Source organism: Bacillus rossius, chromosome 14 (assembly GCF_032445375.1).
Source record: "Bacillus rossius redtenbacheri isolate Brsri chromosome 14, Brsri_v3, whole genome shotgun sequence".
NCBI lineage: Eukaryota > Metazoa > Arthropoda > Insecta > Phasmatodea > Bacillidae > Bacillus > Bacillus rossius.
Window position 1 is genome coordinate 25,368,802 of NC_086341.1, and position 21,529 is coordinate 25,390,330.

A 21,529-nucleotide genomic window follows, 5' to 3' on the forward strand; every position below is an offset into this window, starting at 1 on the left:
GGTTCACTGTTAATCTGGAGGACTGAGGGCCAATTAGAGACCCTCACTCATAGAAGTGTCGAATCACAGGTTACCCAGTCGAGACGACTCACAAGTCAGCAGCCAATGAACATTTGGCATTTGTCCGAGTGTGTAGAGGATATTGGAGTCTATCCTGGAGGTCATTGAACCCGCGAATTTTTCCGGTCTCTAACAATAGCTCGACAGACACGACGCATCATCAGAGCGTAACGATAGCGCAACCCATCTGAGGGCATCGAGACGTGCAACAATCAGAAGTGAGGGTCCTCGTAGACGGAGCGGGGAGAGGCGTTCAGGAGTGGGGAGATCAATGGTATGTCTGCGGTGCATCACTCCTGCGTATCTGCGCGCTCGCTAACTCCCTCGCATTCTCACAAATATAAATTATCATACCTTTATCAGTGAATTTTAGCTTCTAACGAGTGTGGCGGCTACGCACTCACGTGAATATTTTTTTTGTTCCTTCCATAAATTTTGAGTAATCCAGGAATAAAACAACGTTACGAACGCAACGCGTCTAAAATAATTTTCTACGCGATCCCGTTAGACACATCCGTGACGTCAGCACGACGAATGTCAAGCTCGCCACGGTAATGTTTTCCCAGTGTTGGTTAAACTGTGGTTAATACAATCATCAATTGTGTGCATGTTATTTTTTGTGATTTGTTTACCTAATTAGTTTATGAAAATTTTAATAAAATTAAGTACAAAGATTTTTTCCAAAATTAAAATATTACAATTTTTGAAACAACTTTTCCTAAATAATGTTCGCAGGCTGTCACGGTCATCGTCTAAAGTAGCTTGGCTTCCGGGTTGTAGCCGCGTCCTTGGCAAATAGTTCTCTGGTGTTTCGATCGACATTGCAGTCACCATCATCAGGGAGGTAGGTAACTGCTCCCTGATGATTGCGACTGCAATGTCGACCGAAATGTCGGTGAATTATTCGCCAAGGACTCGGCTACAACTATTTCTCAAACAGGTACGTTATAAAAAAAATTGGTTGTCTGTAAAGTCGGTTAAGGACGATAGTTTAACGTGACAGCGTCATAACAAAACATTGATGAAATGATTGCATACGTTTATGAATAAAATTGAATCATTTTTATTTAATTATCACTATTTTGTATGGATACAAAGAAGGAGTGAATTGAAATCTACAATTTAATAAATAAATTTACATTTATTTGCAGTCATTAATTAAAAAAAATGTTTATTATTTTAACGAAAGATTATTTTAACTTTAACTTTTATACATGTTTGCTTTTTAACTTCTTCCAATCAGTGTTATTCTGTTAAGGATAGGACGATGATAGGAAAAGTAGGAAACGAATGGGAGGGTTTCAAGTTTAATATGCCTCGAAAAAGTAAAATGATGGTTGTTCCAATCGAGTGGAAGATAGATAGATGCGGCGCAAGCGTACAATGAGCGTAACGTGACACAGCGTAACGGGACACTTTTTCGTGCGTGCAGCCGGCGTTCATCGATTTATTAGACGTCACGTCAAAAAACTTGTCAACATTGATGGCTGTCTATAAGTAGTGCGGAATGTAACGGCAAGAACTACTTTATATACAGTTCTTAAATTTTTTTTTTCTCGCGTGGGTTAAAAACTGCGTGTCCATATGGTAACGCGATATCCTGTGGCGACTACTTGGAACCGCTGCCGACGAAACGTTTCACTGACGAGTGTACCGTCGGAGAGAAAACAGAACATCAAAGCAAACCGTTCCCGCAGCCCCTGGCAGTGTTGCTGGCCTCGCTAAATTCCCTCCGCCATATTGATTTGAATAATCCACTCACACACACACACGCACGCGCGCTAACACAACCCCTCATCACACACCGACACTCTGCCAGCGCGCGCGCCTACAAAACAACACTTTTTTTTTTCGGAAGCCAGAACTAATTAAAAGTAGACACTGGAGTAATGTCGGCAAATTAATTATGTCGGTAACCGTGTGTCGCTGCTCTCACAAAGAGAGGATAAAGAGGGGGAACTTTGAAAGGGAGGATCACCAGTTTATTTTTTTTTTTTGTTCCAGTTGGCACACAGCAAAACCGCTTTCAGCACGCCTGTAATGAAAGGTCATGTCGAGCGCAACACTGTTCCACTAAAAATGTAAATTATTTTGAAGGATTATATTTTTTTCTCTCTCTCGAACGAAAACCATGCGGACACGGACCTTCCTCTTCGCAATCGTAAGATGAAACATTTTTTTTAGATATTCATTGTACTCTTTTTTTTTTTTTGCAAAATAAATACTACAATAATTATAACCAATTTTTAAGGTGGGACCTCACACGCTAATGTTGATTTTTTTCATTTACTCTGTATTACTATTAATTAATTACCTTTTTCTGAAAATGTAACACTATGCCTCTCTTGCATTTGTTTTTGTCACAGATATTTCTAAGATATATTTACTTTGCGCAATATGATTGCTGCAATTCGTCGCGCAAGTGATAACATTTAACAGACATTTGCGTTACTTTTTACATCCAATTATAATACAACTTGTTAAATATCTGTTGAAAATATTTGTGACAGAACAACAGATGCTAGAGAGAGGTTTAGTGTTAAATTTAAATAAACAGCCCTTAATTATTTTTAATGACGAGAAAATTAAGAAAAAAAGGATCAACATGCAGTGTAAGACTCACCTTAATATTTTGTGTTACCGAACAAGTTAAGCGAGCTAAAGTATTAATATATTTCCGCATTAATGACTATCGGAAGTTGAAAAATCAATGTTTTGTACTTCGGGCAAATGATGCTTAATAATTTTTTTATTAGCAACACTAAAAACATTCTGACTAATAACCTGTTTGTTTTCGTGGTGTGACCTCCAAGCGCGTTAGAAAAGAAACTTTACAGACGGAGATACAGGAACGCATAAGAATATGTGCACGAAACGTCGCAACTGTTTTGTCTTGGGGGAAGAATACTGTGTTCGTTTGTACTGTCTGTTTAAAATCATCACTGGGTTGCGTGTGCGTCGTTGCGCTGTCGTTGTTGTCCTTATCATCTGTTCAGTATCCTCGTTGGGCTCGTCTCTCTGTCGCTGTGATTCCCTGGTTGTTTCTTTTCCTGTATTCTCTGTTTCTTTGCAACTTTCTTGTCATTTCGAATTCACCGTGTTCATCTGTACGGTGATATTTTTTCTAACTAATGCTTTCCATGTGCTGTCTATACATTTGATGTCGGCTGATTTTGGATTTTTTTTTTTTGTGTTTGTGTATTAGTATTTTATTTATTTATTCAAGTTTTCTCTATGACATAGGTACTTTGCAAAGTAGCGATAGCACATGTCCAAAGTAATAACATAAATAAACTTTTTTTATGTTGTAATAACGTCGTAGCCTTGAAACACCACGTTGGCTGTGAAGACGTTTCACTTAAAAAAAGGGTTTATTCCTTTCAGACAGAAATAAAAAATATATACGGTTCTATAGGGGCCTGCCTAGTCTGCTGGTGGTTATAATTGTGTCAGTGAGGTGAAGTGACAAGTTGATTCCAGCACGGCGGCGCCTCTAAGCGCAAGGCTCTGAACTATCACGCAATGGGTGGTATCCGTGACGTCATATGGCGGAGAAATGAAGATAAAGTCGTAATGGAAGTCCACGGGGTGGCTTTCAAGAACATTTACCGGGTGTTTCATGCTTGAAAATAATTCTGAAAACATTCTTTTTTTTTTGTTGCTATTTTCACTCTTCAAAAAATATATATTTAAAAACTGAATTACATAAATGTAACTACTCATCGTAAATATTTTTTTTTGTAAACAGACCTTACTGGAGTAGTTTTAAAATCGCGTGGTTTACGTTCTAGATCTCCGCACGCGTTATGTGTGTCTGGGTAGGCAGGGGCCTTAATCGATGTCCCTCCTTGGGGCCTGCTGTCGTCTGGGCCTCGGCGATTGAACAGTCCGCGGGGCAGACGACGAACACGGCAGCTGACGGGGGAATAATTCATCCCCCCGGCTACATCCCACCCCACCCCCCCCTTCAAGGAATCATCCCCTCCGGAGAGACCGCCACCGGCGCTTGCGCTGGCGATGCTATCTCCCGCCAGTACCTTTTGTCAACCCTTTCTCCCCCGGACCGTGAAGTATCGCCGGCGGGAAGACGGGGACACCCCCCCCCCGCTCCCTGCTTCATCGGCGCAGATACTGTCACGTCGGCGATACGGAGTTACAACAGGATCTCAGGACTTCAAACTTACAATGAAACAAAAAATAAGGTGACCAACTCATAAGAGAAAAAATTACGCACGCTGTTACAAATAGTTACAAAGAAGCGGTCGTGGTTTGTGAGTATTTTCATATTACTATATTTAGTTTTATAAGGGTGTATATATATATATATACATAGTGTGAATCGAACATACAAACCCACATGTTTAACATTATTCCAAACGAAAAAAAGAACTACTTAAGACTACTCAAACTAATCGCATATAAATAATATTTTGAAAAAAATACGACCTAATGGTGACTATAATTATTATTGTGATGATGATAGTCACGGATTTCTTTTTTTTTTTTTACTAAAAACTAGAGGAAAAGGCGGACTTTTAAAGACTACAAACTGCTGTTTAAAAATATTTCCATATGTAAAAAAAAGGGTATTTATTTAGTAAGTCAGAAGTTGACGAACTCATTTTGTTTGATCTATCAAAACGCTAAACCAGAAAGTTATTTAACTACGTCATTTATATATAAATATATACAATTCAATATTTTAGGGACTTAGGAACATATTGATGTTAACTCAAGTATTTGGCAGGTTTGAGTTTACCATGCCCCAAAATAATCTAAATGTTTCAGTGGTGAAATATGTATCCAACTGAAAGAAAGCAAACCAATTTGTAAACTGTGTGATTTAAGCGGTTTCTCAAATTTAAAGTTAAACAAGTCCTTAAAATTTAGGTAAGTCAAAACTTTTCAAAATATATATACGTCAAACAACAACATGACTAAGAAATTCATATATAGAAGCAACCAATATCCTCGCCTGCTGCAATATATTTAATTTCATCTTCGCATGCTGATGCCCTATAGAGGGTTGCCATTTTCGAATAAAAGAACGTCACTTGCTAACAAATGACAGACACGACAAAATCTTTTGGAAATTTGTTCTTGTTCAAACAATTGCATTATTTGGAATGTTAGAGAACTTCCACGACTTTATTTAAAAAAATGTTTAATTAAGATTTTTTTTTTGCCAAACCCGGTGCACTGACTCTGTTCTACTGAATTAATTTTTGAAATAAAAAAAATATATCTTTAGAGTAGGTAACAAAATGAATTTATAACCACGTTTTCGTAGAACCAAGTAGATCCACAATCAATCATCTGTTTTCTATAATATGTAGCACAGAGACGTAAAGGCCTATAGCCGTAGATTCTTCAAGGGGTTGCAAAGGGGGTGGGGGTATATCGGTGTACACTTCGAAGTGACAATTTTCTTCAAAAATTCGTTTCAATTGTTTTATTTGATTTTTTTTTTAAAGTTAGATTCAAAGCCTCACTACACCTTGGTAATAACATGTATACGGTTTAACGAATAAAGTACAGAGTTCAGACATTTCAAACTCTTTGCAGATTTAGTCATCATGTTTGTTACAATTGTTTAGTTGAATTTAATTCTTCAAAATTCTTATTATTATTTTTTAGTTCGAGGCGCAGCAGTGGTGCATCTTCGAGCAGGGGCGTATATAATGAGCAGTGCGAGAGTGTTCTACCTGTAGACTGCCGTACCGAAGAGTTTATAAAAATATAATAATTTTTAGGTTTTTTATTGTTATTTTCTTTGGTTTCATTTTTCGTTCATTTTTCATTTGTCTCTTTATGTTACTCATTTTGTGCTCACCTGTTTCGGGAGTATCAGTCTGTGTGGCTTACACACAAAAACTCACAAATAAAATAAAAAACTTAATATTTTACATAATGCATTTGTTTTGGAATTAATAATTTTTTCCTTATAACACGCTTGTATCATTCACTCACTTTATATCAATATAAACTAACCACGTCATTCCAAAAGTTAACTAATTATTTTTATGTAATAATAATTTACTTTACTGTGGCGAAGTATAAATTCGACCAAAAAGTTGTGTTTGCACCAAAATAATCTGGCAATGTTTCTCATTAAAAAAGAAGCAAAGCGTTGTGCAAAATAAAAGGGGTTGTTTTTAAAGTTCAGCGAACGATGCCTGAAGTTTCACAACTCGAGGAGGGCCGGTGTTATCGATTCTGGATCGCGTCCAGTATCTCGTCGTAGCCAACTGTTTTTCACAGCGCATTGGGTCAAGTTTTTTTCTGTCGAGAGAGACTCTTCCCCCACCCCTCCATCACTCTTCCTCCTAATACTGCGGGAACTCCTGGGACGGAATGTTTGCCTCGTCGCACGGAAGCAAACAACCCCTCGCCCGAACGCCAGGAGGAAATATTTATTTATCTGCATACCCATTATTTTACTTCTTCCCTGAACTCCTTCCCACGTTTTCCTAGGCAGCGGCACCAAGAATATGTTTACCGTGGTTTGACAACTTTGTTACACGTTAACTTTAAAGGTTGTGTAACGCTAAGATGTACGCGGGTCACTTGTAGTAGGTACGTACATCATACGAGCCATTTGAAAAAACGGGCAAACTGTAAAAATATTTGGAGTTCTCTCGAACATGTACCTTGTAACCCAGCCTATAATGTCAAAATCAAGGAATCGTGTTAAAAGGGATGTTTGAAATCCGGGAATGAATGAGTACAAGAGGCTACAGGCACACTATATACTATCCTTATTAACAAAATACCACGTCTACTATAAGCAACATTACCTAGAGTGTTATGGACAACTTCGTTCAACTGCAGAACAAGTATGAAAAACGTACAAAACTGTGACATTAACACGACGCCTTAACGCACTCAGAGCAACACCCTTAACAAACTGGGAGACACACGACTCTGAACTCACACGCCTCGCCTAGCTGCCGTCACAAGAGACAGTTAACAGGCTCGCACTGTCAGTAACTATTCGTTAAACATACCTAGGTCAGCCGAGTGTGGCTGAACAATTATTTATTTAGAAAGGCAAAAATTTCATAAACAGAACTACATTCATTCCTCGTGAAAATATTTACAAATCCATATAATAAATATACACACGACGTGAGGATTAATTTTAAAATATTAAAAATTACAAAAAATATCGGCATACAAACAAATGGGAATAAATATGATGGCTATTACAAGCAGCACTGCTAACAGAAAAAAATATAATTTTCTGAATTACTTACCAAGTCTCTTCCAAAACGTAAGGAGCACTTAAAAAATTTAAACGTGTTTAATTATCAAAAGTAACCACGACTTGAATAGCGGGTGCCAAAATATTGATGTGTCTGAATGTGCGACTGCAGTCGTTACCCGAACTCGCCTTGCGACTACTCGCTGGGCTCATCGTGACCCACATATGCTACTCACTGCTACACACTCGCTCGAGATTCTGGTGCCGTTCGGCGGATCAGGTTCCTCCCGGGCTGTGACCTCGCCTACAGCTCATTCTGCCGACGGCTGCCGTCACTCAGTCGCCACTGCGACCACCGAGAGCTGCGGCTGGGAGCTCGGCGCCTCACTCTTGAACGACCGATGCTCCGTGACTCTCCGGGACACACTCTGTCCGCCGAGCGCAGGATTAACCAGGTCTTGGTACCCTCGGTTACGTCTCACAACACGTAACGTAACTGCTAACGTCTTACGCACGCCGCGAGATACGAGCTGGTGCTCCAGAAACTATCGTTCTTCACGTGTTGTCTCCTCACCGATCTCTGGCAGCCACCGCACGTCAACCTCTTTTCCAGCGCCTCGTCTTGAAAGGCCCAAAAAACAAAACCACCCGCTCTGTGGGTCTCAGTCACCACTCGCAGTCTACTGGTAGTCAACCCCGGCAGACCTCCGTGGCGCACACGTGTGCTGCAAGGAGGTCTTGGTTCGAGTCCCGGGTAAGTATCGTATTAACTGGTCACGTGAAGGTCAAAGTAAATGAAACTGCAAATAAAAAAAATTGGTTGTCTGTAAAGTCGGTTTACGGACGATAGTTTAACGTGACAACGTCATAGCTGTACGGTTACATGGTACCGCGTACAGCAACATAAGACTACTTATTAATTGTTTTATTATCATATATGTATTTCTTTATTATTAACAATACTATGATGTTGTTTAACACTTTTATATAATATATCTGACCTTCAAACTACGGAACTGTCATGCTACAGCCTAGCATTCATAAACATTGAACTGACTATACTACCATCAAACCTAACCTGATTTAATATTTAACTCATTGTTGTAACTTCACTTCTGTTATTTATTGTATTTTTTGTCTCACCACAGATATTTTATATTTAATAGTTTTTCCACTTTGTTTTGATGTGATTAGTAATCACGTACATCAGATTACCTGTTCCTGGCTGCAGTGTTTACAGCCGCAGGCTATCCGGTATAATAGCATACCGCCGTGTGCGGAAGTGCGTCCATGAATTATGATAGGAAAAAAAGTAAGAAAAGGCGTCTCTTCGTCTGGGCCTATCCCGACGCCGGCCTTATATAAATTGATATAATTAAAATAATCTTGTAAAATAATATAAATTCTGTGATTCTAAACTAATTTGTGTTGTGGTGACTAAGACCGTGAGTATTCACAACGAGATCCGGCGGCAAATAGATAAATTATCTGCAAATTAGTTAGAGGCTTATAGCCTAAGCTAAAAGTTGCCATTTTTTTTTGTTGGATAGCGTCACTAGCACGGAATTTTACAAGTTAATACTATTGAACACTATAATTATATTCCAATCAACTACAAATATTTCGGACAATTTTGAACATTTTTTTTTAAATTCGTTTGAACTTTATTACAAATTTGAATAATTATTTCAGAATGATTTATAGTGAAAATTCTACTCAGTGGTCTGAAAGCAGAATTTCTGCTAATTCTGAGCACTAGCCAAGGTGACAATATTATTTATTGAAGAAATTTATTAATAGTTTTTTAGTGTTTGTATATTTTACTGAATCTGATCGACGTTAAATTACGGAAATTTGAATACATTAACCATTAAACTGTTTCTCGTATAAGAACTTTTGACAAATGATAATTACAATGTAACGAACTTTAGTATAAATCTGTGCCTTCGTATCTTCTGAATTTTGAACCAGTTCAACCTAACCAGGAAAACCACAATTAACCTGATCAATTCAGAATTTTTCTCACTAATAATCTGCACAATTTATCACTATTCATAACAAAACCATTAAATTCCCACTGTCTGGCAATAGAAGTGTTAATGTTGTTGTGTAATTATTTGTTTAGAATTAATATTGTTCAGTGTATTTGTTGTAGTTGTTTGCATGTCTTTTGTCATTAAACTGTGTGGTGTTTAAATTGTAATATCCATTCACTCTACACAATTACATTTTTTTACTTTTATTATTATAATTAATTTGTTTCCATAGTTAATTCACTACGTCCAACATATATTGTCGCGGGTTGAAATTTTGCAGGGTTGTTGAAATCAAATTTAGGGACTTTACTGACGGGACTCTGGGCTGGCTGCTCTGTTCACTCGTCAGCGCAAGTGGCGTGACCATGTAATTGGGGCACGGGGCCGGCGCGGCGCGCTGCGGGCTTGCAGAATTTTGTTTGTTTGTTTGGCCGCGCGCTGGCGCAGCCACGGGCCGCAGTTACTGGGGCGCGCTGTCGTAACAAGCCGCGCGGTGTGGCCTGCACATCGGGGTAGAGGGGGGGTAGTCTTCCCAGATGTTCTAGTTAGTTGTTTAGTAAATTTGACTTCAATAACGAGCTTTTGTTATGGTAGGCGCGGCAGGGCGCGCGAATTTAAGCGCAAGTGAGTGGTGACTCGGGGCTCACTCAGGCGGAGGCTATGCGTCTCACCTGTGGTCACGAGTTGTTAGTTCGTTCGTGATGTAGGAATTCAGGCTCACTCAGGCGGAGGCTATGCGTCTCACCTGTGGTCACGAGTTGTTAGTTCGTTCGTGATGTAGGAATTCAGGCTCTCGGGCGGAAGCTATGGCCGACGCCAGAGGCCACGAGTCGTTTAATTTAAGTTAGGTCATAATGTAGTCATCTTCAAGCTTTCGGGCGGAGGCAATGGCCTTTGTCACTAGTCGTTTAGTTATAATTTTTAAAATGTAATGTTCGTTCGGATTTTAAGGGCAGGAGAGGCCCCTACGTTATTTTTTTAAAGTAATCGATCAAGAAAGGCTTTTCGGAAAATGTGAGTATGGACTTATCTTTGTTTTAATTTTAAGTATTAATTATGATTTGAGGTATTCGGAAGGACTAGGGAAGTGTTTAGTGAAGTTCTCTCATTCTCTCTCTTGTAAGGTCGTTCGTTCAATCGTTAAGGAAGTAAAGAGATTATTGTTTTAAATTGTAATCCCGCTATTTAAATGTTCTTTAAAATGATGTTGAGTATTTGACTTTAAGAATAAAATAATTTTAATTAAGTATTATGTTATTTTGCAAAATCTCCTTAGTTCAGCTCTCACCAGACATCCTGTACGGGATGACGAACCTATGATCCTAGGTACAGTAAAGTATTTTATGAAGTTAAGACTAGTTGATGCCAAGCGAGTTGTTTCTATGTAAAGAGCTACGATTCTCTCCCCCCTCTGAAAGTGAGACGTGACAGAAATGGTGGTGGCACCGGCTAGGTGCCACGTGACAGAAATGGTAGAGTTCGCCGGATAGGTTCTATTTCTGGAGAGAGAGAGAGGTAGATTTTTATGTTTATTATTAAGTTAGTTTCAGCTTCTGATAGCAGGTTATTAAGAGTTTACTTGAGGAGAGGATTACGGAATTTAATCTAAGTGGAGGAAGTCTTTGAGATTTTTTTTTGACGTAACAGATGTTTATTTGAGTATACTTGTAAGGATAAAGTTTATAGTGATAAGTTGTTTTAAGTCGTTGAATTTATTGTAGATTTATATCGGGGATTATTACGTGAGGAGAATACGTTATAAGTTAAATGCTTATTAGAGATAATGCAAGTGGTTTAATTTAATTGAAGTTCATTTTAAGATTGTAGGTTAAGAGAATTATAATTTAAAATAAAGTTTTTTGTCGTAAATAGGAATTATTTTCAAGAGAAGTTTGTTTTGTTTTCGTGCGCGTAGGAGACGAGACGTACGAATTAAATCAGTCGAGGGAAGGATAAACGTTAGAAAGGAATTAAAGAGAAAACGAGAGTTTATGTAAAAGAGAGTTATAGAATTTATAGTGATGTTTTGTTTTAATTAGAAAAATGTTGAGAGTTGTTTCAGAACGACACGTCAGTGGACGTGGCAGAATGAACACGAGACGGGGAGGTGCTGAGACCTAGCGGAGAACGGAGGAACCGCAAGCGAGGGTTGGCGCACCTGATGGAATTCGGTGACGTCACGGGCTCATACGGAGACGTGGACAGGCCGTGACCTTGTTTTGATCAGCTGTACGGTAACTTAGCGATAAGAAAATAGACTATTGGTTTAATAAATTTAAATTTAAGTGTGTTTTAGGAGAAGAGGAACTTTCAGTATGTAAGTAATTTATTTTAAGAAGTGTATGATGTATAGGCTAGAAGTGTTTCGTTGTAAGTTGTTTATGTTTTTGTTAGTTAAATTCTACCTCGGTTTTAAAAATATTTTTTTGGGATTTGTAAACATTATTAAGAAGGTACACTATAAAATCGATAAGCATTGAGAAAAGTGGGAAGGCTAGATTTTGTGTGTAGAGGGAATTTACTCCAAAAGAACAGAGAGACAAAATTAATGTTTTCATTAGGGCGAGGGACCCTAAGGTGAGGCGTTGTGTCCCTGGGAAGAAAGGGAATTGTAGCGCAGACCATAGGAGATGGGCTGACTACGGAATTAAGGGTCAGGAGAATCCTGAGAGTTGTGAGTAGTTTGGGGCAGGAGTTCCCCATGGTAGTACCGAAGTGGCTATCCTGTATGGGATAGGGTACCATTTCAATGAAGTTTGTTGGTGGGGTTAGAGCCCCCTGTGTAGTGGGCCTATAGCAGATAGGCACTACAGTGAAATTTTTGGTTATTTTGTGAGGTAAATTCCCTGGAGGTTAAGTAAGATTGGATTCAGTTAGGAAGGAGGGAAATGAGAAACATTGCTGTAGAGAGTTAGTGTACTTGCCTAATGTGAAATTGAATTTTACTAAATTAATTTAGGAGAAAGTTTTGTTCGGTAAATAAATAATAATGGAAGATAGCTAGATAATTAATTAATTTTTTTTGAGTAAGGTGTTTTAAGTAATGAAATAAAATAAGGTGAAGTAATTTGAATAATTGGGGAGGAGTTTCTTTAAGAGTTTAGATAATTGTTTTTGAATTTATTGAGATATTCAGCCAGTGAAGTTTGAGTGTGAGAGATACAGTGAGATTTTAAGGAAATCGGTTGTTTATTAATTAGGACAAATGAGATTTTATGATTAAGAGTCAGTAAGCATAGTTAAAATTTACGACATGATATTTGTTGACAGTTTACAGTTATTAAGGAGAAAACAGAGTAATCTATTTATTTTTATTTTAATGGTTTGAAGATAAGATTATGAATTTTTTTTGGAAGTTTCTTTGGCATGTTGGAATAATTTTTTTTGATTTTTAGAATTTACAGAGAAAATTTAATTGATTTACATTAGTTTGGAAGTATGGAGGTTTAGTGTTCGATTAGCCCTAACTTGATGGTCGGATCCCAAAAGAATGCCGTAAAACCGATAGCCAATTGAGAGGAATGCGGTAGGCGCTTGTGTAGAGAGGGGTTGTGGGAAAACTCCTTGGGACTGATGGCAGATCAGGGGCCCTAAATAGTGTGTGATGCTGTAAAACCAGTGCAGAGAAAGCCTGGTATGCTTAAATTTTTGGGCACAGGTTATGTAAACCTGGGGTTCCATGGGATTTAGTCATGTTAGCTGCTGTGGGACATTGAGATTTCCAGGCTCCATAGTAAAGTCAATGTAAATTTTTGTTTTCTTAAAATAATAAATTTGTTTTTAATTTATTTGAGATATTTGATTTGTAACAGTGAATACAGACCCCGAGGAATAAGAGTTGTCATGCTGTGAGAGGAGAAGGTGGTAGGCCTAAAAGGGTACAGGCACCACAGAGGTTATTTGTATTGCATAATTTAAATATAAGGAAACTTGAGAATTTGAAATTTTGTTGTTGGTTTGTACACCCATAAGAAGAGTATAGGCAGAATTTTTATTGTTATGAGATGTCTAATTTAATTGAAAAGAAGAAAGTTTAAAGATGCAAGGTAACATTATTATTGTAATAATTGAAAGAGATTAAGAGGTAGAGAGAAATAGGCAGTTTTTGTTTGTAAGTACTAAAGTTTACAAATAGAAATTTAGTAACTAAGAATGAATAATAAGTTAAGTCTAGTGTAAAAGTTTTTTTTAAGTTTGTTAAGTTAAGAGTCACAAGTAAATTTTTTTTTAGAGAGAATGTCTTTGATAGGAAGTATTAGAAACTTATGGGAATTTTAGGGTAACATAAATAATGTAGGTAATGAATAATAAATATATGGTAGGTCTTAAGTTAAGATTAACATTTGAAGCAGAATTTAATTAAGAAGAAGGAAAATAAATAGGCCTAATGAAAAGAACAAAAAAGTATTTTATGGTAAAGCATTTTTTTTAAGTAATAAACAATGAATAATAATGTTGTTTCAGGGTAATGTGTACTAATAATACAATTTTTTTTTAGGACCAAAGAACAGGAATTATGTAATTTAAATTAACATGTATTTTTGAAACTGTTACAGATTCCTTAAGATGAGCTGAGCAGCAGTCCAGTTTACAAGATGACAAGAGTTCGAGAGACAAGATACAAGATCACTGAAACAAGAGCCAAGACTGAAGATTCAAGAGAAGAGAAAGCTGGCAGCCATGGACTTACAAGTGGAGATTAATAAGGTCATGTAAAGTTTTATTTTTTTTATGGAAGACAGTAACTGGAGTTTTTTTTTGTTATAAACATTATTTACAGAACTTTTTAGGTTATAGTAATGTAATGGAACTAGTGAGTTGTGGTAGCTGTCAAAAAGAACTAATACCTTAAGTTTAATTTTTAAAGTTAATTTTCTTAATTTACAGAGGGATTAGTAGTTTTTTTTAAAACCTTATTTAGGTTGGAATTTAAATACAATAGCTTATTATAAATGTGTACGAACAGTTCAAGTTCACAGTACTGATAGGTAGGTCAGATGATCTTATTGATTTTGATGATTTGTTGTTTTGAGTTGATTTTTAAGTGTTGTGAATTAGACAATGAAATAGTTCTGAAAACTTAAATTATTTCAAGCTAAGAAATAGTAAAGTTAATTGTAACTCAAAGGACACCAGAATTTAATTTTTTTTTGAATTAGTAATGTTTGAAAATTTTATACTTTACAAGAAAGGTTATAAACAAACAGATCGGATGGAACAAGGATGCAGTAAATCACAATTTCATTTAGAATTATTGATTAGCTTTTGAGGTTATGAAGTAAAAGTAATTATAGTTTAAAAGTTTGAATAAAAAAAAATGTTTTTTTTTTAATTTGTTTGAAATAGAAAGTTTAAAAGTTAATTAGTCATGATCTAGGTGGGTGATGGGGTGGGAATTGGCCACTCTTTTTCCCTATAACCTCCCTAACATGGCCTTCTATTACATCTAACAGAAAAAAAAAAGAAGAAAAAGAAGACTTATTATTAGTTAGAATGTTTTTTTATGAAGATACCTGATGAACTTTTTTTTATTGTTGGGAAGAATAGTAGCAAGATTAATCAGATGTTTTACTCAGAAGAAGAAGAAGAAGAAGATAAAGCAGTTTTATGACTCGACAAGCCAGAGATTGGTGTTTCCCCTCTGCGCTTCTATTGACTACGTTGTTTACTCTCATGGGATAGCTGGTTCGGCACCATGGAGAGAGATTGGTGGGCATTGTGGTTGCCCCCAGAAGAAAAGAAGAGTAGAAGAGGTTATGGGTGGGTCATGTGAAGTGACCTTCAACCCAGTTACTTCGTGGGGACTATTTGCTGTATAGAGAAGATCAAGACTCAAGAGTTAGGGAAAATTATTGGAGGTCATGTTTCCCTTCCTTAAGTTTTTCCTATCAAATTATTTGCCTGATTAGATTATGCTAAGGGTGGGATACTTTATGTTAGCAGTTGAATTAATTAATTTTATTTTTTTGTGTGTTTGCATCCTTGCCCATCGATTGCAGTTTAGTAGTTAGTTTTGTATTTGTCAGGCGTGATGGTAATGCCTGTTGATGATGTTTCAGAATTGTAATCTGTTCGTGATGAGGATGGCACAACTCCGAAGCAGATGTGGGGAGAAGTTGTGAGCTGCCCTGGAAGCCAGTCCAGTAGCTGTTGGAGTTGAGTGGTGTTTGCTGATGGCCAGCCCAGGGAGCTACTCTTCTCGACAACACTGACTTCGAGGAGTTGCACCAACCTTCACGAGATAAGAGTTTAATTAATTGAAACACTGTAAGGACACTTAATTTTTTTTGAAGAACGAAAGAAGTATGGTAATAAACGGAAACCGAAAAAAAAAAAAAAATAATAATTATCAAGAATTTGCACATTGTTTAACGAATACTGAGAAACTAAGAACAGTAATTTAATTTGTAAAGAGAGCTTCACTAACAGAACAATTTTTTTAGAATTGAGAACTCGAGCCTCTGAAGGTTCCTGTGAGAACAAACCAGATAAAAGTTTTACATTTAATTTTATGAATACTTGTTGTTTTAAAATAAATCTTATGCAGAATCTAGATGTATGTTCAGACAGCAAGGAACTAAGAAAATTATTATTTTTGTGAAATGAGGAATTTATAGTTATGGTTTAATGGAAAAAGACAATTTGTAATTTTGAGGTAGCTCGATGGGGCTCGAGCTCTGTGAGGGGAGGGTTATGTCGCGGGTTGAAATTTTGCAGGGTTGTTGAAATCAAATTTAGGGACTTTACTGACGGGACTCTGGGCTGGCTGCTCTGTTCACTCGTCAGCGCAAGTGGCGTGACCATGTAATTGGGGCACGGGGCCGGCGCGGCGCGCTGCGGGCTTGCAGAATTTTGTTTGTTTGTTTGGCCGCGCGCTGGCGCAGCCACGGGCCGCAGTTACTGGGGCGCGCTGTCGTAACAAGCCGCGCGGTGTGGCCTGCACATCGGGGTAGAGGGGGGGTAGTCTTCCCAGATGTTCTAGTTAGTTGTTTAGTAAATTTGACTTCAATAACGAGCTTTTGTTATGGTAGGCGCGGCAGGGCGCGCGAATTTAAGCGCAAGTGAGTGGTGACTCGGGGCTCACTCAGGCGGAGGCTATGCGTCTCACCTGTGGTCACGAGTTGTTAGTTCGTTCGTGATGTAGGAATTCAGGCTCACTCAGGCGGAGGCTATGCGTCTCACCTGTGGTCACGAGTTGTTAGTTCGTTCGTGATGTAGGAATTCAGGCTCTCGGGCGGAAGCTATGGCCGACGCCAGAGGCCACGAGTCGTTTAATTTAAGTTAGGTCATAATGTAGTCATCTTCAAGCTTTCGGGCGGAGGCAATGGCCTTTGTCACTAGTCGTTTAGTTATAATTTTTAAAATGTAATGTTCGTTCGGATTTTAAGGGCAGGAGAGGCCCCTACGTTATTTTTTTAAAGTAATCGATCAAGAAAGGCTTTTCGGAAAATGTGAGTATGGACTTATCTTTGTTTTAATTTTAAGTATTAATTATGATTTGAGGTATTCGGAAGGACTAGGGAAGTGTTTAGTGAAGTTCTCTCATTCTCTCTCTTGTAAGGTCGTTCGTTCAATCGTTAAGGAAGTAAAGAGATTATTGTTTTAAATTGTAATCCCGCTATTTAAATGTTCTTTAAAATGATGTTGAGTATTTGACTTTAAGAATAAAATAATTTTAATTAAGTATTATGTTATTTTGCAAAATCTCCTTAGTTCAGCTCTCACCAGACATCCTGTACGGGATGACGAACCTATGATCCTAGGTACAGTAAAGTATTTTATGAAGTTAAGACTAGTTGATGCCAAGCGAGTTGTTTCTATGTAAAGAGCTACGATTCTCTCCCCCCTCTGAAAGTGAGACGTGACAATATAACGGACACTCGCTTAGTATAGCAACGGCGCCCAATAAATTATAATAACTTTTAATTAGCTATGTTATGCCCATAGAATAATTGAGAAATAATACGAGAAATAGATACATAGAGTATACAAGTCAGAGTGGCGTTACCACCATCCATGTACATTATACAAACACAATACATAGTATAGTATATAATAATATACATAACAAAACATTGATGAAATGATTGCATACTTTTATGAATAAAACTGAAACATTTTAATTTTAATAAAAAAAGAATAAATACTTACTTGAAATTAAACTAGTAATCATGTTTTTAAAATGCAAGAATAATTAACCTTTAATGCCGAAATTGTTGTTGTAATAAGCAATGAAAACCACATTAACTTTTCACTTCACTTTATAAACAGTTGACGAATCAGTTCACGTGTAGATGACTTGTAATTAATTTTAAAAACTGGCGTTTAGCTATAAAGTTTAAATATAATTATGAAATAGTTTTCATATAAATAAACTGTAATCATATATCTATTATCAATAATAATAATCACAATAATTTTTTAGTCAATTGTAGCATAACCTATTATTACTGCACTCGCCGACAGCGTAACGGAACACAGCGTAAAGGAACAATGAGCGTAACGGGACACAGCGTAACGGAACAATGAGCGTAACGGAACAATGAGCGTAACGGGACACAGCATAACGGAACAATGTGCGTAACGGGACACTTTTTCGTGCGTGCAGCCGGCGTTCATCGTTTTATTAGACGTTGTCACGTCAAAAAATACTAGTTTTCACTCAAAAAACATAATTTGTGGGAAGAATATTTGGCTGGTTGGTGACGAAAAAATAGTTTAGCGAAAACGCGCGTCTTTTACTGAAACTTTCACAAGTCATCTTCCAACCTACAGTGATACTAATGTGTCTAGATGTCTAAGAGTGAGCTTCTTAGGCCGGAATTATTAATAAAGGGAAAAAAATGGAGATATTTTTATGCGAGAGCATGTAATTGCATGGCAAATGAATTAATAAGAACCTATCAAACTTGGATTATATAGAATGACAGAAGATTCCTACTTCTACAGTTTGAAGAATGAAGAAGCAGAAGAAAGAAGATAATGACTTTGGCTCAAAAATACTTTGAGTACGAAGACAAAGAACAAGGAAGGATGATTTAAGCTGCTGCAGAAAGAAGATTGTGATTAGGATATAAATAAAATTTCTGACTTAAGATGAAACATAAGTTAAATTATAAGATCTAAATCTATATATGTGAGTTTATATCTACATCTATAGTTCATATATAGAAGGTAAATATTATAAATACACGTGGTAAAGTATAAAACAAGCATTGTTATTAAGAGCGAAAAGGAAATATGGAAAGAAGGAATAAAATCAGAATATACATAATTCCTAGTATGCTCATACCAGGGATAATATCTAGGAGATAGAAGATTAAAGCCGAATTGTAAACTGCAATATGTTTGGTGTGTGAAACTAAAATTGCTTGTCGAAGTGCAACGGAAGTGGCGACTTTTGCATCCACGAGAAAAACCTGCATCTTCCTCGAAAAGATTTCGAGTTCGTGTGTCAAGACACTGTGGCATATTCCGTGTTTAGTGATTGGTTGAGTTTTTTTTCAGGTAGCTAAATGTCTGCTGTCAGCACACTAGTTACAGCAAATGTTTGTGCGGAAGAAAACTTACGGAATGGCTCTCTAAATTATGCAATAGCTTACAGACGGCAGCCAATTACAAAGGAAGAAACCACTGAAATGTATTATTGTAGTCTGGTGAGCATAAATGTTTTTGCGGAAAATACCTGCCCCTTACACAAAAGTAAGAAGTTTAATTGCTTAATAAACTATCTAAGCGAAAAACATTTCTGCAAAATTACATCTCTTCCCATAATTAGAGCTAGTGACACAGAGGAAAGTTTTTTTTTCGCAAATACTCTGCAAATCCACTGTAACGTATTGTCACTCGTAAGGTTGAAAGAAATATTTTTTACTTGGTTTATTATATACACACATTAATATTTTTAAAAATAAAAACATATGCATTTTTAATATGCACAGCTATAAAAATATAAGTTTTCAAACTTTTATACAAGGTATTTAACGAGATTAAATTTTTTTTCCACTTTGTTTTACAGAAATGTGGAATTTTTTTATCAGTGATATTTTTACTTGATGTATCTTGGTATAGTCAGTAGAAATTAATTCTTAAAACTTCATTGAAGAATAGCCCATCACTACATATAAGCATACATGCTACGATACTTAATTATTCATTAAAATTAATAGACGTTCTGCTTTTAAGGTACACTATTAAAAATACTCACTTTCAATTTACGAAGAATGCTGGTTTAAAATTTTTCAGGGATCTTCAAAATTTTCCGTTTATCTTCGTAACTCAGAAGCCGAAATATGGCGTAGTTTTTAAGAAGATTAAGTTATTCGTTTATTTTAGTTGAATACGTCATTAAAAATTCCGTTAATTTGATGTAATTTCTAATAGATTAGAAAATTTATTTAATGGTGGATCAGGCCATTCTGTCATACAGTGCGTGTTTCTCATTGGCTGGGTTGAGTTCGGAATGTGCTTCTTCCACCGATAAGAGCCACTGAGTAAGGGCATGTGCATTTTGCGGAAAGATTCCGAAACTAACCGAAATTTAAAACACTGTAGCATAATTTGTGCTTCGTGATTGGGTGAGTTACTTTCAGGTGCATGTCTACTGTTACAACACCAATCACAGGAACTCTTTGCGGAAGCAAACACCTCCTGAGTGGCTCGATCAAATACGTCAGCGACTCCTTTTGCAGACGGCCGCCAATTACAAAGAAGAAACCGCTGGTGCGGGTATACCTTGTTGCAGTCTAATAGGGGTTCAGATTTTTTTCGCGAAAAAAATGTCTTCCCTTGCCAATGGGAAAATAAGTGTTTCAAATATGGAAAAATGTTATCAAAACTTTTCAATCAGTCAAATTTTCCTGCGATAAGTATTTTTTTTTTACTAATTACGATTTTTATACATTCATACTTTGCAATGCAATTCTTTGACAAGCGTAAATTAAACTTAGAGAAATTAAAATCATAACCGTTTATGGGTTTATGGTTTTGTGAAAATTTCAACAGTTTCTTTTGACACAAGCAATTGAAAAGGAAAAAAAAATTATCAAAAAAACTTAGTATTTATTACATTTCCATTCGGAAATTTATTAAGGCGTAGTCATCACTTCGAAATGTATGATGTTTCTAAACATTTAACATACATTTGTATGGGATGGATATTTGACATTAAGATATGGTACATTTACTAAAAAATTTATTATTTTCCTAAACAAATAAAGGAGATAAACTATGGATTCGTGGTAAATTTTCCATTTAATCATATATATTTCTAAGCATTAAAAAACTAGGGGTGTTTATTCTGCAAGCTTTAATGTTTTTATAATTAACGAGTGGCACATAATAGACAACTTTCCGTAAAGGTTTTTTGATAACTGATATCTAATACCTTCAGAAGGCACAAACAGAACAAACAGAAAACGCCCGTTTCAATGTTCGAGGGGCCAGTATTCTTTTAAAGGTTTCTTGTTCAAAGCCGACCAAGGTTTAGTTTTAAACTTTTGACTTTTTCCTCTCTCTGAATGTCCCATAAAATCTCGTGAGTGAAGAATGGCCCAAAAAAATACTAACCCGGATAATTTGAAACACTGTACGTTGTTAACAATGTTTCCAGTTTGAACCTACGTGTTAACGGTGACGCAGGTGATGAAATGTGGCCGGAATATACCTTTTTTTCCTTCCGCTGGTTTCGTTGGACAGGCAGTAATTGTCAAAGTACCATACTTTACCTTTGAGAAGCGAGTACCGAAAAAAAAAAATCCGGGGAAAAAGAAAAAAAAGATAGAAAAGAAGAGAACAAGTACGAAACGATAACCGGTAATTTGAGCGTGCTTGCGCCCGTAGAAAAAAAAACTCAGGCCTTTCGAAAACTTTTCATTTTGCTATCTTTAATAATAAATCGCATTATCTCACGTGTCTTTCACTTCCAGATTAATATTACTGAGAAAGCTAAAACAAAATATTTACAGTATGTTTACCGTCAAATTAAAAACTTTAAAACCAATCATAGTTTCCTGTATTTTTTTAAAGTTCTATTTGGCTACTTTCAGAATAAAATCTTGCCATGTTATAAAGTTATTCATGTGTTGATCACACGTGTCATTTCCAAAAGAAAAAAAAAATTAATTTCAGTCAATTCCTTTCCAGTTGTACGTATGAAAAGATTTAAAATTCAATATCTTTGAAATTATCTTTGAAAGATTTGTGCAATGGGAGTGCATGACTTGATGTA

The 21,529-nt window shown here is 36.6% G+C and overlaps 1 long non-coding RNA gene across 1 annotated transcript; it reads left to right on the forward strand.

Annotated features, from left to right (window-relative positions):
* Window positions 1-10,697: 10,697 nt before the first annotated feature.
* On the forward strand, window positions 10,698-16,983 carry LOC134538732 (uncharacterized). The gene is made up of 2 exons (XR_010076206.1): window positions 10,698-11,617; window positions 13,857-16,983. It is a non-coding gene; the product is annotated as an uncharacterized LOC134538732 (long non-coding RNA).
* The last annotated feature ends 4,546 nt before the right edge of the window (window positions 16,984-21,529 follow it).